General features: G+C 48.8%; 1 protein-coding gene across 7 annotated transcripts in view; it reads left to right on the forward strand.

Annotated features, from left to right (window-relative positions):
- Positions 1-13,780, forward strand: part of SLC38A6 (solute carrier family 38 member 6) — a 104,816-nt gene that overhangs the window by 61,054 nt on the left and 29,982 nt on the right. For 3 of the 7 annotated variants that reach the window (XR_003093940.1, XR_003093941.1, XR_003093936.1), the window contains exon 16: positions 2,213-6,807. The gene's annotated coding sequence lies outside the window, so the exon portion shown is untranslated. Of the gene's footprint in view, positions 1-2,212; positions 6,808-10,885; positions 10,926-11,381; positions 12,109-13,780 lie in introns of those variants that run through there. The other 4 variants (XR_003093938.1, XR_003093939.1, XR_003093942.1 and 1 more) reach the window with 4 other exon arrangements.

Here is a 13,780-nt window from a genome sequence, read left to right on the forward strand (position 1 = left end):
AACTTTTTTTTTTATAGTCAAAAAATGAATGAAAGCCAAGAGCTGGCATTTTCTGAGGGGTGCGTTGAGTCTAATGAGGTTGTCTTGGGACTAGGAAGGTTTAGAACCGCCGGTCTAGTACGTGCCCATTCTGAGGTCTGAAAATGTCTCCTAAATGCTTATTTGCCCATTTTTACAAGGTCTAATCTGGGTCGTAACCCATCATCCATGAGGAGTGAGCCATAGCGCTGTTGGCTGCTCTGGTGTGAGTTTGGGGATGTGGCTTGATAGAGGTGTACACAGAGCTCTTGTCAGTGCTAGCAGAAGGGACGTACACCTATATCCACCCCCTTAGGGGTGAAGCTGTGGGAGTTTTGCCAAAGATTGGAATGGAGACAGCATCATATCCAGTCTAAATTAGCTAGAAACTGTCCTTCCGGAGCCGATTGATTAGACACACAACATAGGAGCTAACCAACTAATTTATTCCTCCATAACCATACAAGACAGGTGGACATCAACTTTATTTGCAGACAGGGAAACAAGTCAAAATTTCTACATGTGGGATGACTGAGTTTCTGAGAGTCCAGCCCAAGTTAGTTGGGCCCTGGGTTTGGAGGGGTTGAGTGTCGTGGCTGGACTTCGAAAATCAGATCCAAAGCCATAGACCTGCAAGCAGCTTGCCATGGTGACAGATGGAATATGTGTCTACACAAGGCTTTAAAATCCGTGTGCTCTGACTCAAAGGCCAAACATTTGGATTGCTGCACAAACGTTAAGCTCTGTTAACCATGTCCCAACTTCTTAATATCATTTAATGGTCTATTGGTTAGTTGAAATCACTATATAAGTATTATTATCTCATAGGGAAACACATGGAACCTATTTATAAAGAACTACATTCAACTTCCATCATGCTTTTCCTGACTTCTAGTCTATACTGTAAACCCTTTTGGAGATACGCCACTATATAGGTAGATAGGGTGCTTAGCACAGAGGGTCACTGCCTAAACGCAAATAGTAAGGGCAGGAAGAGTTCAGCTAAGGGCTGCTGCTTTGAGATAAAAATGGTGCGTCAATAAATTGTGTGGCATGCAAGTGGTTAACCTGAGATTGGCAATTGCTGAAAGAGATGCAAGTGTACATCGAGTAATTTCCCTGGAATTTAGTGCTGCGCACCAGCCGGGCAAATCACTTAGCAAGTGTCAGCAAGGGTTAGAAGTTGCTGTGAATAAGAATAGCGCTGTCTGTTATGTTAGCGGTGATAAAGTTGCAAGGGCAGTCAGTCCTCTTGCACAATCCAATCGCCCCCTGGGATTTGGAGAACACATCCCGAATGCTATGGGACGACCTCGCGCAATTAGACGCATTCTGCAAGTTTTAAGCGTTGCTTTAATGCATTCGAAGCTGACCATGGTCAGAGCCAAGACAGGTGACTGATTTCTTTCCATATGGCAATTCTCACGCTCTTAGCAGTAATGCTGGACTGCTTACCGCTGAGGTGGTGATTAAACTGGCACTCTTTTCTCATGGCATTTCCTGACGTATTTTCCACTTGCTGTTTACAAGTCCTATCTTTTGAAACCATCTGAGCAACAGCAACATTCATCTGGTCCCTTTCCAGAGAGAGATTAGTAGAGCTGGTGAAGAGTGTCCAGCTTGGGTGCCAAAGGCTTAATAGATGACACTTGTCATTTCGTTCCCTGATCTGGCTGGTGGGCACGTAGCCGTCCAAAGAGACGAAATTTCACAAAAGAGCTCATATCCAGCCACTAGATTTTTTACAGCTTAAAATGTTCCAGAATGCCAATTTTAATTTTTGACCACCTAAGTCATCTAATTAAAGGCATGGACCTGTTGTTTGCCGATCCTTGTCTAAACGGGCCCTTCTCTTTTGAGTGTAGGTGTCGGCAAACATTTCCCAGCCTGGCGTTAATGGGGAAACATTTGGTTTTGGCATTTTTTTCCCTGTTAGGGGAAAAAAAAATACAAATGTGACCTATTTTATAGGTGTCGGGAAATAGAAAGCAATTCTCTGTTTTCAAAAGTGCCCCAGTGTTGAGAATTAAAGCTTGCAATGTTCAGCCAAACAGCAGATTTCATACTGGCTCCGAAGCAGGACGGCGTAAATCGGTATTCTGGGGGCTCAGCACTTCCTTTAGCTTAAGCATATGCCTACAGAGAGAAATGTTTAAATTTGTACTTAAGAGGGTTTTTTCTTTCCTTTTAAAAGGCTGATCTGTACCATGTTGGGAGCAGGACTCGTGGAGGACAGACCCAAGCACGTGTCAGAGGCAGATCTAGGGCTCTGGAAAGTGGGGGTGCCATGCTGCAACATCTTCCTGATGGGGCAAGACATCCTACCAGTCATCCCCCCACGCCTTGGCCTGGGTCTGGGCAAAACCTGAAGCTTGGATGGCCCAGGGCACTTCACAGGAGCGGGGCCAAGGGGTGAGGGAGGTGGAGGGGGGCATGCTCCTTCCCTGCCCTGTGTGGCCCCTTCTGCCCCTTTCTCCCACCCCCAAAAGCTGTGGCCTATCTTGGTGCTGATCTCCATGGTCATGGTGACTCCCTGACCCTCTGCTGCTGCCACAACAAGCCTGGAGAGAGCCTGGGGGAGCCACACCAGTTCCCGACGAGGAGCCAGGTCCCTCCTCCATATCACTGCAGCAGAAATCCAAGGGGGAACATGCAACAGCACCACTGCTTCCCCCGGATCTGCCCCTGCGCGCACTCAGGCCGTCAGTCTGCTGCCACGCAACAAACCTGGGCGTTAATGGTGGTGCGTGCTCCAGACTCAGCCCCGGTGCCTGCTCTCCACTCCAGGGACATCGAGGGTGAGCCCTGAACAACCTCACTGGCACAATCCCAGCTCTGGAGCCTGTCATGGATGCAGGTATGCAGTGCATACTTTGAGCACAGCCAGCCCCATGCCCCCAAGGGGCAAGTTATAGAGGTGGTGTGGACTCCAGCTATCACTGGATGCAATCACTCAGGTGAACTGGTTTATCCCATGCTGAAAAATGTCTTTAGATTCTTCTGGAGCATCTGGGTCTCTCTCCATTGGCATGGGTGGGTCTAGCACTTGGGAAGGGGGGTGCAGGTGCTGTGGTGCGTCGTCCCATGTAACACAACACATATTTTTGTGCAGAGAAACTAGAAGCATTCCCACTAAGCCAGGGGCCCAGCACTGTACGAGTCCATTTAGGTGAAAGCACGAACAGATTTGTTAGGTTGTCTATTTGCTAATTTGCTAGATTGTTGTGTTTTTTAAACTTAATATATAAACTAGGCAAACAGCAATCAAAAGAGCGTGTTCCATTCATCCTGTAGTCATTACAGTTAAATGTACACGTCTTATTCAGATTTGTGAAACAATCTAGCCTCCTTGAGCGTTTTGATGGTGCCTCCAGTGCATCATGCCGTCATTCCTACAGCTGACTTAATATTACCATACCCGAGTTAAGGCTTGTCGCTTGAACTAGAAACACTGCAGGGCTGGGAAATAAGAGAGAGACATCACTAGGAGTGGCTAACAGGCAGCAACATTGCAGAAAGAAAGGAAAGTTTGAGTAGTGAAGTGTTAAGACCATTAACAAGGAGAGAGGGTTGTTAACACCCATGGGATGAAGAGAGAATATCAGGAATCGGGTGGATTTATGATGAGCCGTGACCCGATGATCTTCCGAGGTCCCTTCCAGCCTTACAATCGATGAATACTACTGACTCCCTCAGTCCTGCCTGCCTAGAAATGCTGCTGAGCCTTGGAGACCGGTGGTTTGAAAGTCTGAGTAGAGCAGGAATCAAAGGGGGGTACAGCTACAACCCCCCTAGATCCACCCCTGCCCATTGGCTTTGTAGTGGGTTGGATCAGTCCTCTAAAGATATTTTGCTTTCAGGATCTCTCACCCAGGGAGGTGCATGAGAGCTGCCTCAGCCATATAAATCAATTTTGAAGTGGGTTATAAAGTGCCTATTTTGCCTTCCATTAACATTCCTTGGCCCCTTTGCAATCTCTGTAGCCGGCGATTGAAAGAGCTCTTGGGAATTTGAACATTTAAGCCGTTTTCTGTTTTGTAGGGGGATCATGCCAGCCTCGCGCGCTTGGGAAGGTTTAAAACATCTCTTATGTTGAACAAGAGGTGAGTCTGCGTTGTTAATTCAGTGAAGTAAAGGTTAAAGCAGAGCCATGCTCCATACCAACCAGCTAGAGTGGCGTGTGCTCGGTTTGGGCTCCGGACAACCTGAGTGCCTGGGGGAACTGGTAGCCATTCCTATAAGGAGGGTGATTATGTGGGACCATGGGAAGTCTGGGACACTGCGCCCTCTCCCCCCCAACCCCCCGCCAAGTGAGCAGCTCTGCTGCAGGCACGGGGCCATGCGGCACCCCCCTGGCTCCTGGCTGCAGCACCTGGAAGGAGCACCCCCATCCTGCGCAGGCAGTGTGTGCAAACTCCTGTTGTGTCAGCGGCTGCAGCTGGGCAGCCTCTTGCTGCTGCTGCAGCCACCAGTTGTCCAGTCCAGCCTGGCCAGGGCCACATCCCAAGGCAGAGACCGTAGCCTGGTGTTGCCCACCCAAACACAGGTCCCCACTAGTTGCTGGGAAGCATCCCACCCCTCTGGGACACACACACACACACACACATACACCCCCCCCACCTACACACCTGCAGCACACACTCACGGCAGTGCTATCTCCCTACCCTGCCCTGTCCAGAGCTGATCCCCCCCCCCCAGTCCAGGGCTTTTGCTCCAATTTTCACCAACCAGCTGGGGTGCCAAGACAACCTACAAAATCTGGGACTGCTCCAGCCAAAACGGGACGTATGGTCACCCTACCTATAGGAAACAGCAAGGTTATAATACAAGCAGGGAACACATAGGGCCCAGTGCCTGCAAATAGAGGTCGACTCAAGCTGGCCTTGCTTTAAAGCCTAGCGAGCCAAAAAAAAAGGCGACCGATATTTAACTCAGTCATAAGACCGGCTGCAAAGTTGTAAACAAGTGGCACAATCAGCTGTAGGCAGGCGCAGAACAGGGGAATCGCTGGGGAGAGCCAATTATTGGGTGAAGCAAAAGCACAAAGTTGCACAGGGTCCCCACCACATCCTAGCTGTGCATTTCCCTGGCAAAAAGCTGTTGTGAACGAGCCCTCGGTGCTGATGGTCAGGTTTTTTACTCTTAATAGTCTCCAGCCTGTGCACCCTGAGATGTGCAGAGTGAGAAAACACTGCAATAGTCATAGCTCATGGGGTGCAAAAGACCTTTTGAGGTACCCTGGAAAGCCCGGGATGGGGAAAGGATGTCATTTTGCGATCTGACTGTCTCCTGCTCTGGGGGTTTCTGTAGGAGGCAAAGCATTAAATAGGCTGGGAGTTGAAATGGCCATACTAAGCCAGTCCACCAGAGATTAACAAGCATGACAATGAAGCATGCAAAAAACTGGCTGGAAAAGGCTGTGGGCAGCGTTTTTCAAAGTATATAATGGCGTAGGAGCTGAAGTGACTTATGTGCTGAGAAAGCTAAATCTCATCGAACAGCCGCAAGATTCCAGCTCCTGAATCACCGAGTCGTCTTTTGCAGTTTTTAACCATTTCCTAGCCCAAATGTCTGTCCTTTGGGCAGACCTATTCACTGATCCCATTGGGTGCTCCATGCCGTCAGCCAGGCATGAGAATGCCAACACCATTTGTCAAGCGCTCAAACCTTCAGCAGCTGGCAACTTGAGCTGGTGAGACACAATTAGTGAAATCGTTGCAGGTTTATTTTAAAGCTTGGTTCCTGTTAGTTGTTTAGGAGTACTAGTTAAGCTGGTAAGCTGAACTGTAGCCAAGTAGTGCTAGGTTTCAGTTTGGGAATAGAGGGTTTCAAAAGTGGTTTGATCCTAGGACATTACCTTTCTCCCCGGGATTAATTAAAGAGGGCTGTCCAATATCTAGGTGGTGGGGGGCACAGATCCTCAAGCTGCACACTATAGAGGTGACCCTCCTGGGATCCCCCCTGCTGTGCAGGCATCCCGTTCCCCCTCCCTCCCACTTCCATAGGCAACTTGGCTCCACTCCCCACACCTGCATACAAAGTGTGGGCAGCATGGACCCCCTCCTCCTGTGCCGCCCTGCCCCTAGGAGCAGGGCAGGAAGCAGAAGCCAGAGGAGAGCAGGGGAGTCTATATTCCCCCAGCTCCCATCGCAGCAGGAGCAATGGGAGGAATGGTGGCCGGCACCCCTAGACCAGCGCTGTATGCTGACCCCCCACCCTCGATCCAGCCCTGTGCCACTCGTCCAGTTCATGGGGCTGGAAAGTTGAGCACCACTTCACTGACCTATTCTCATAGCTTCTTTAGGGCCTGGTTAAATATTAAATGCTATTGATAGTGCGCAGGCAAACTTCTCTTTTTTAATTAGGAAAGAGAAGGTAAATATTTTGAGGCTTCCTACATCAGTTCCTGGTTTTGAAGACTCGATCATTTTTTTTTAATTTTTTTTTTATCAGAAGAGGAATGTCTGAATTATTGAAAACTTTTAAAGTGAAGCAGGGGAGCTGTAAGAGTCTGTTTCTGGCCCTGCTGAGTAAATATTTGCAATTTAATAAAACTAAAACAACTCTCTGCCCCTATTCCATGTGAAAAAGATTGGCGCTTAATGCGAGATGCGTTTGCTGAACCTGCATTATCTATTTTTACTCCCTGCTCTATGAGGTTCCTAGAATAATTTTTTTGGAGCACAGCAGGCTAAGGAAAAAATAGTGCTGATGGTATCTCTGTTGTCCCCATTGTGATGCAAAGAAAGAGATCGAGTGACTTGCTGACGCAGACAAATCCTATTCCAGGTAAGACGTTGTTTGTTCACAACAAGCCTTTTTGGTGAACAAAACCCGTGCCAGACTTCATGCCGAGAGATGGTTCCTGGCCTGCCAGGGCTTCTGAAAGTCTTGAAGTTGAACAAAAGTTTTAGTTTTGGTGGGATGAAAGTCGAATATTGAAAAAATTGAGCTGCTAATCTGGTTGTTTCTTTTGGGACAGTCTGACAGGATTCCCGTTCTCACTCCACCCCCCTGGGAGACCCTAAGCCGCAGTGACCTTTCCAGCGAGAAGGAGAATGCACACAGCCCCTCCACATAGCTCTGGGAGTCAGCCAAGGGTGTTGCTGGAGGGGGACAGTCGAGGGCTTGGCGAGCTTGACTGATGAGAGAAGGTTGGAAGTAATATTTATAGCTTGGCTCCGGGACAGGCATGGGGATGTGATAACCATCTATGATGATGTGAAGAGCACTACCATTCGGGGGGTGCTCAAGAAGTAACATCATGTCAATAAGAGAGGGGGCAAATATAGGCCTCAGAACAGGAAATATGCACTTGCAGCAATGCCTACTGGTCTGTGAAATGGCCTCCTCGAGGGGAGGTTCCTGGAAGCCCGTCATATGATTCATTTAAAACTAGAAGCAGGACAAAACACTTGGGAATAAGCTGCGGGGAATGTTCCCGGGTTGGCAAGGCTCAGAGGCAATGGCCAAAGAGATCTTTCTGTGAGGCCCCCTTCCCCGGAGGGGTTTAGCTTGCCGCCTCTGCAGAGCTCCCGACACCTGCTGCTCGGATCCTCTTTGGACTGGCGGGCTGCACGGCCGCTTGGCTTGGCGCTGGGATTCATGCGCCTAAGAGCTGCCCTCTTGTTTCCACAGCTTTTTTACTTTTTGGCACTGCAGGTCTCGTTTGCGCTCAAAGTGACAAAGCAGTGGTCGTTTTGGGATGACCGTGCTGGGCTTCCTCCTGCACTTGTAGGATTTGGGTCTTTCGCGGTGACCGTTGTATAACTTGCCCCACAAATTGCCACGACAGACCTCCGCAAGGGCACTCTCGGGCAGCTGAAATCTCATCATTTGGTGTGACTGGAGGCCTGATTTTGCCTAATGGCTGCTTTTTGTTTCAGCAAATAGCAAAACCACCACCAAGGGCATGGCTGGTGACTCGGTGCTGGTCACTGTCCAGCAGACATGCTGCTGAGGGTGCTCAGAGCGATTTTTGGAAAAGCTGGAGCAGGGTCTCCATCCCCAATCCATGCACTTACACCCGGTCCCCATGCCTGGTGCAAGAAGCCAGTTCTGCCCACTCGGGTCCACTCCAGGCATATTCAGTGCCAAGAATTAGATGCCATGTGCTACAGAGCCATGCTGAGCGAGCTCCCTGATCTGCTCCCAGGCTCTGCCGTGGGCGTGCTTCTTGGTGCATGCTCTGAACTGCTCTAAAGCAGCTCTGTCCTCTGACTCCAGGATTGGGTGTGCACAGAGCGGTCAGGGTTTGTTCCTCAGCGATACTCCAGGGCTCGACAGAGATGCCACATAGATGTGCCCCCCACCCCTTGGTAGAGCCCCCGGAGGGCTCCATAACACTTTATTACCTCCGTTTGGCTGCAGTTGGCAGTGCTTGTCCTTCGACTTGTCCAGGCAGGTGAGCACCTGCTTCTCCAAGCTATGTTCTGGGCCAGCCAGCAGAGGCTGCATGCTCGCTTAGAGGATTAGTAATGAGATACAAGGGCTGACAAGTCGCATCCAGCCCAGGTTCATGGTGGCCAAAATTGACTCATGACATCAGCCACAGAGCAACTATGAAATGGGCTTGGTATCAGTTCTGTTTCTAGTGGCCGTGTGTCTGTGTCACTTAAATCCCAGCTCTGCTGTCAGCCTTCCTGCTATAGAGGCCGATGGCCGAGTTGGGCACAGAGACCAGACCATGCTTTCTGCCGGAGGGGCGTTCCCCCGGGGCTCGCCGCCCGTGAAGCCTCTGCTCTGACTGGTCTCCCTAATGCAGCAGATCAGACACCTTTCACTAGCATGTTTTTAAGTCCATACACAATTTTTAAGCCCATAGGTCCTACTCCCGAGGTGCACGACCTTTTTAGACTCAAGGTACCTCTCAGTAGGCTCAAGATCCCCCTCGGAAAATACCAGCTCTACAAGAAAATACCAGAGCAATTTTTCTGTGGCAAAGAGCTCAGGAAGACCGCAGCGAGTCTAAGGCTTTTAACACTCTGGGTTCCTATTTGAAATGTCTGCGTGTATCTTGTGAATCATGTTTGGATACCTCGCAGAGCTAACATTGCGTGGGACCTTTGAAAGGATCTCAAGGCACCCCGGGGGCCTGCAGCACCCCGGTTGAGGATCACCATCCTAGTCATTTAGATCGCTGTGCCCACCCTCTTGCTTTATCTTTGCTTACAGCATGAAGCTCTTCCCAGCAGGCTGTAGTTGCACAGGTCCAGCACGGACGGGAGCCTGGTGGGGTGGGGGTGTGCTGTATTTTTAATTGTATCCTACCCGTGAAGTCTCAGGACAGGTGTGTAAGATCTTGGGGGGCTTACTGGGAGAGGATTGCTTGCTTTCTGCTTGCTTTCTTGCTGGACAGAGCTCTTAATAATGTAATTTTTAGCATTTCTGACAGTGGTGGCCAATTTCTGGTGCCTGCAGCTGCAGGCAAGGTCGTAACAGGACACCCACCAGCATTTCTCTTGTAATTCCTCGGCACGCTGTCTGTTCATAACAGTGGGTTCAGGTAAGGTAAAATATAGGCCTTGGGTGTGTCCACAGGTCGCTGCTGTGACTGCAGCACAGTGTAAAGATACCTGAGCCAGCTGTACGTGAGACAGCTCGGGTACCAAGCACAGTCAAACACTGGTAGCCCAGAGCTCAGCAAGCTGCAAAACCTGCCCAGAGTAAATGCTGTGGTGATGAGCTGCATGCTGCGTGCCACATTGGTGTAGCTGGCCCTGCTGGCAGCTTCCAGCCTCCACAATGAGCTTGGCTGGCTGCCTCCATGGCAAGTAGACGGGTCCAGCGTGAACTGGCCAAGCCAAGTGAGGCCTAACGCGTGCCTCGATGGCATGTGTCTGCCTGCAAGTGCAGTAGCATTGAAGGCTGCATCTGATCAAAAAGGCTGCATTCAGCCCATCTGAAAATTCACAGGGTTGTCCTAGGAGCCTGTGAGACCAGGTTCGCTGGCTCTGATGCAAACTAGGACACTAGGCAAGCCTGACTCGCAGGAAGGTCGGGGCTCCAGAGAGGAATCACTCTGATGCCCCTTGCTTCTTCCTGTGCCTCCTGGAGCAACAGCGTAGCTTGTGGGGTGGGAATTTTGTGGGGTGGGAAGCCTGGACGCTAATGAAAGTGGTAGACTCATTTAGAGAGAAGGTTTGAAGGGGCAGAAAGTGAAAGCTTGGTTAGGGGGAGAGGGGTTTGAGGGAACAAGGACCCAGAGCTGGGAACACTGAGGCTAGGGGATATGGCAGGGGCTAGGGGCCTTGGCAGTAGGAAAAGAGGGCTCTGCATGTGCAAGAAGTGGGGTGATGGAAGGGAGCAGTCACTGAACTAACCCTTTGGGATTAGGGAGGAGTGAGAGCCAGGTGGGGAGAACTGGTCCAGTGGTCATGGAAGCAAGGGGTAGGAGTAGAGATGGGAAAGTAGATAGTGTGGACCTTGGAGGGGTAAGGAGCCAGGGAGGTGATGTGTACATAGCCCACGAAGGGGAAATGGAGACACTAAACCTCTGATAGGAAAAGGAGACATGGGAGATGGTGGAATGAGAAGGGACGGGGTCTGATGTGGACTATCCAGAGCCTCCGCAGCTATCCAGTCTAAGAACGATCACGTCTGTTTTTTTAACGTTGCAGACAGAGCCATGCACCGGCTTTGTAATCTCAGAGTAGACTCCACCTAGGTAAATCTGGAGGGGTGATGATGAATACCTATGTCTTTTATATTCTACCCTATTCAACCCCACACTTATTCATTTATTTTTAAAGTTGTTTTTGCCTTCTGACAGCTAGAGGCACAATTGCCATAATTTTTGTGAAAGTTTGTATTTGCTCACTTGAAATTGCATAATTATGTGGAAGGAACTACTCCCTTTCTGTTTCAGAAGGCCCAGAAATATTAAGACAAGATGTTTTAAAATACAGGTAACTTTCAGTCTGTTTTCAATGCAGCCTCCAGAGTACATGCACCCTTTCCTCACTGGCTAGGGACAGAAGTTGCACATAAACTGGTTGAAGTCATCAGAAACTATTTAAACCTGTAACAGAACAGAAGTTCAGTGCACATAAACTAGTTTCAAAATGGCTGAGACTGGTTTAAGATAAACCTGGCTGAATGTAGTATCAGACTTAACTGATCTGGGTCAAACAGGTTTATGAAACTTCTGTCCCAGACCCCTTCTCTGGTTGAAGCTAAATCAGAGTCCTCCAGCATCCCAGCATGCTTTGCAGCCCTGGGCTGGGCTGGGCTGTTCTGTCTGCTCCAGCAGGGAAGGGATGGGGGGAGGAGGGGGAGGTAAACCCTGGCTGGGGGCTAGGGGCTGGGGCCAGGGAGAGGTAATAAACTCCCTTTCCCCTGGCTAAATCCTCTCTTCCCTCAAGTACAAAGCTGCCCTGCCCTACTGACCTGATTGAAAGTTACTGCTAGCTGTGACTGTGGACTACAAATCCCAGAGGCACCTGGAAGCAGGAAGAGGAAGTGATGATAAGCAACCCTGCAGAGTCCTACTTCTGTGATTCTGGACTGCAAATCCCAGAGACCTCAGAGGCAGCAGGAAGAGGAAGTGAACACACAGCCCATGTTGGCTATGTGCCAGAGAGCAGTGATGTAGTGGGTCAGGCTTCTGGCTTCTGGCCTGACCCACTACAGGCATGCGGCTGCATTTCCTGAATCAAAAGTGAATGTGTGTCCAGTTGTTACTCAATTTAATCCCTGCAGTTTAGACTAACCTGCAAAGACTGAATTTGATTCAGGCTTCTTGACTGTCTGTACTTGGCCACTATCTCCCTCCCAGCAAGAGACTTTTAGAATTAATCATCTCTCTAGAGCAGGACATTTTTCACCCTTACAGTACACTGGTATCAGGAATGGGATGACTACTTTGGGCAGTTTATTTTCATACCAATAATACCTATTTTATTTTTCCAATTTGTTGTTGTTTCTTTTTTTTAACATGCTCTGTCTGTCTGGAATTGAAATGCATCTCAAATGCTACGTTGCTCAGTGCAGAGCAGATAATGCATTGGTGACGGGCCTTGCAGTTTTGTCACTGGCTCTGAGAGTTAGTGTTAAAAGCCTAAACTCCAAAGTTGTGCAAATACACACCATCTAAACTTAACACTTAAAAGTAAGCTTCCTTATAATTACAAGAACTAGAAAAGTTTGGCCATTTGAAAGATTCAAAAGCAAAGCTATGAGAAAATGAAACTCCAAATATGCTCAGTAAAATCTCATGATTTTTAAAGCCAATCTCATGATTTTGGGTAGGGGCCACGTCAAGATTTTTCAAATGCATAAGTTGACAACACTGTTGCCGTATTTGTGTGTGCGCCTTGCAATATTGCCGCAGCTGGAATAAGGCTTGCTCTGCATGTCCGTGTGATGTCTACAGTGAGGGGAATCGCACTTTGAATGAAAAAAGAAGCGACTGAGCTCACGTACACAGTAAATGCTGTGAAGCCCCTTTTCCCCCCCTCCATTTTCATGCTCGCAGTGTCTGTTTCTTTGCCCGAGGAAAGATCCTGAGGTTCCATAATGATGCTCAGGGATTTGGAGCCGTTATTTTTGGATTTACCGAAGATGAACACCAGATGACTTTCCAAAGGCTGATTTCACAGCACGTATGCTTGAGGTATCTCTCAGCTGCGCTGCCTGTGAACAGTGGGGATTTCTTTCTTCAAACTGGACTTCATTTGCCACATCAGGTTTATTTGATTCTCTAGTGATGTGTGTCTTGTTTTCTTTGTGTTTTCGCCAGTCCTGTTGGCAGCTTTTCATCCCTTACAAGGTTTTTGGTGTCGGAGACATTAAACTGACAAAATCCGGCATCCCGTTCCAGAGCTGACGTGGGCCAGGCACCTGTGGACTGAAGACCCGAGTCCAATCCAGACATGAGACTGTTGCTTTGCTTCAGTCCTTCTTCCCTCCCTCCTGCCCCAGATCCTTGTGCTGAATTATGAGATCAGTCCGTTCTAGAAACCCCAGGCACAAACTCTCAAATTCCCTTGCATTTTACATCCGAGCTATGAATAGAGTGGCGTACGCTACTTTGGCGCTAATATTTCTTGATTTTAATGCCTGGATGGTGAACTTAAATGCTCTCAGCATAGCAGCTATAATAGAAAAATCTAGGGATCAAAAAGCAATTCCATCATCTGCCACAATTTGTCCAGATGCCTTTACTGTCGCATCCTAAGCATGGCGTGTTCATGGTTTTCACTGGCTTCTTGACATAAGTCCTCATTCACCTGCAGCGCGTCTCCCTCTTCCTCACCCCTAGTAAGGAGTACTCTGGCTCCCTGCCACATTGAACATACCTTTGAAGAAAGGTGCCTGTTTCCTTCTCCACGGAGGTGCCATGAGTGCAAACAGCCTTTCTCCTGCAACTTGGGAGATTGTTGATGGCATAGGGGTTTTCCCCCTGCTATCTCCCCCCTTCTTTTACTCATGGTCTCCCAATTGGGGGATTTCTTTTAACTTGGACTTTTTGGAAACATTCACCTTCCATCAGAGATCAGATTTGAAAAGCATCAGTCCTGCAAATAGGAGTTTGAGTCATTAGGAAGAAGCATGCACGTCTGGGCTTTCTATTACTGCAGCACTGAACAAGCTTGGAGCACCACAGTAATATTAGCTTGAAGCCATGAAAAAAGGAAGGCGATGTGATAAGATCACGAGGCTTGCTTAGCCTAGAATTCCTTATTTATCTACATTGATGCCACATGGCAGAAAACATTTTCAATAACTTGAGTTTAGCACAGCCAATTTTAATTACGTTCCC

Source organism: Alligator sinensis, unplaced genomic scaffold, assembly GCF_000455745.1.
Source record: "Alligator sinensis unplaced genomic scaffold, ASM45574v1 scaffold50_1, whole genome shotgun sequence".
Lineage (NCBI taxonomy): Eukaryota > Metazoa > Chordata > Crocodylia > Alligatoridae > Alligator > Alligator sinensis.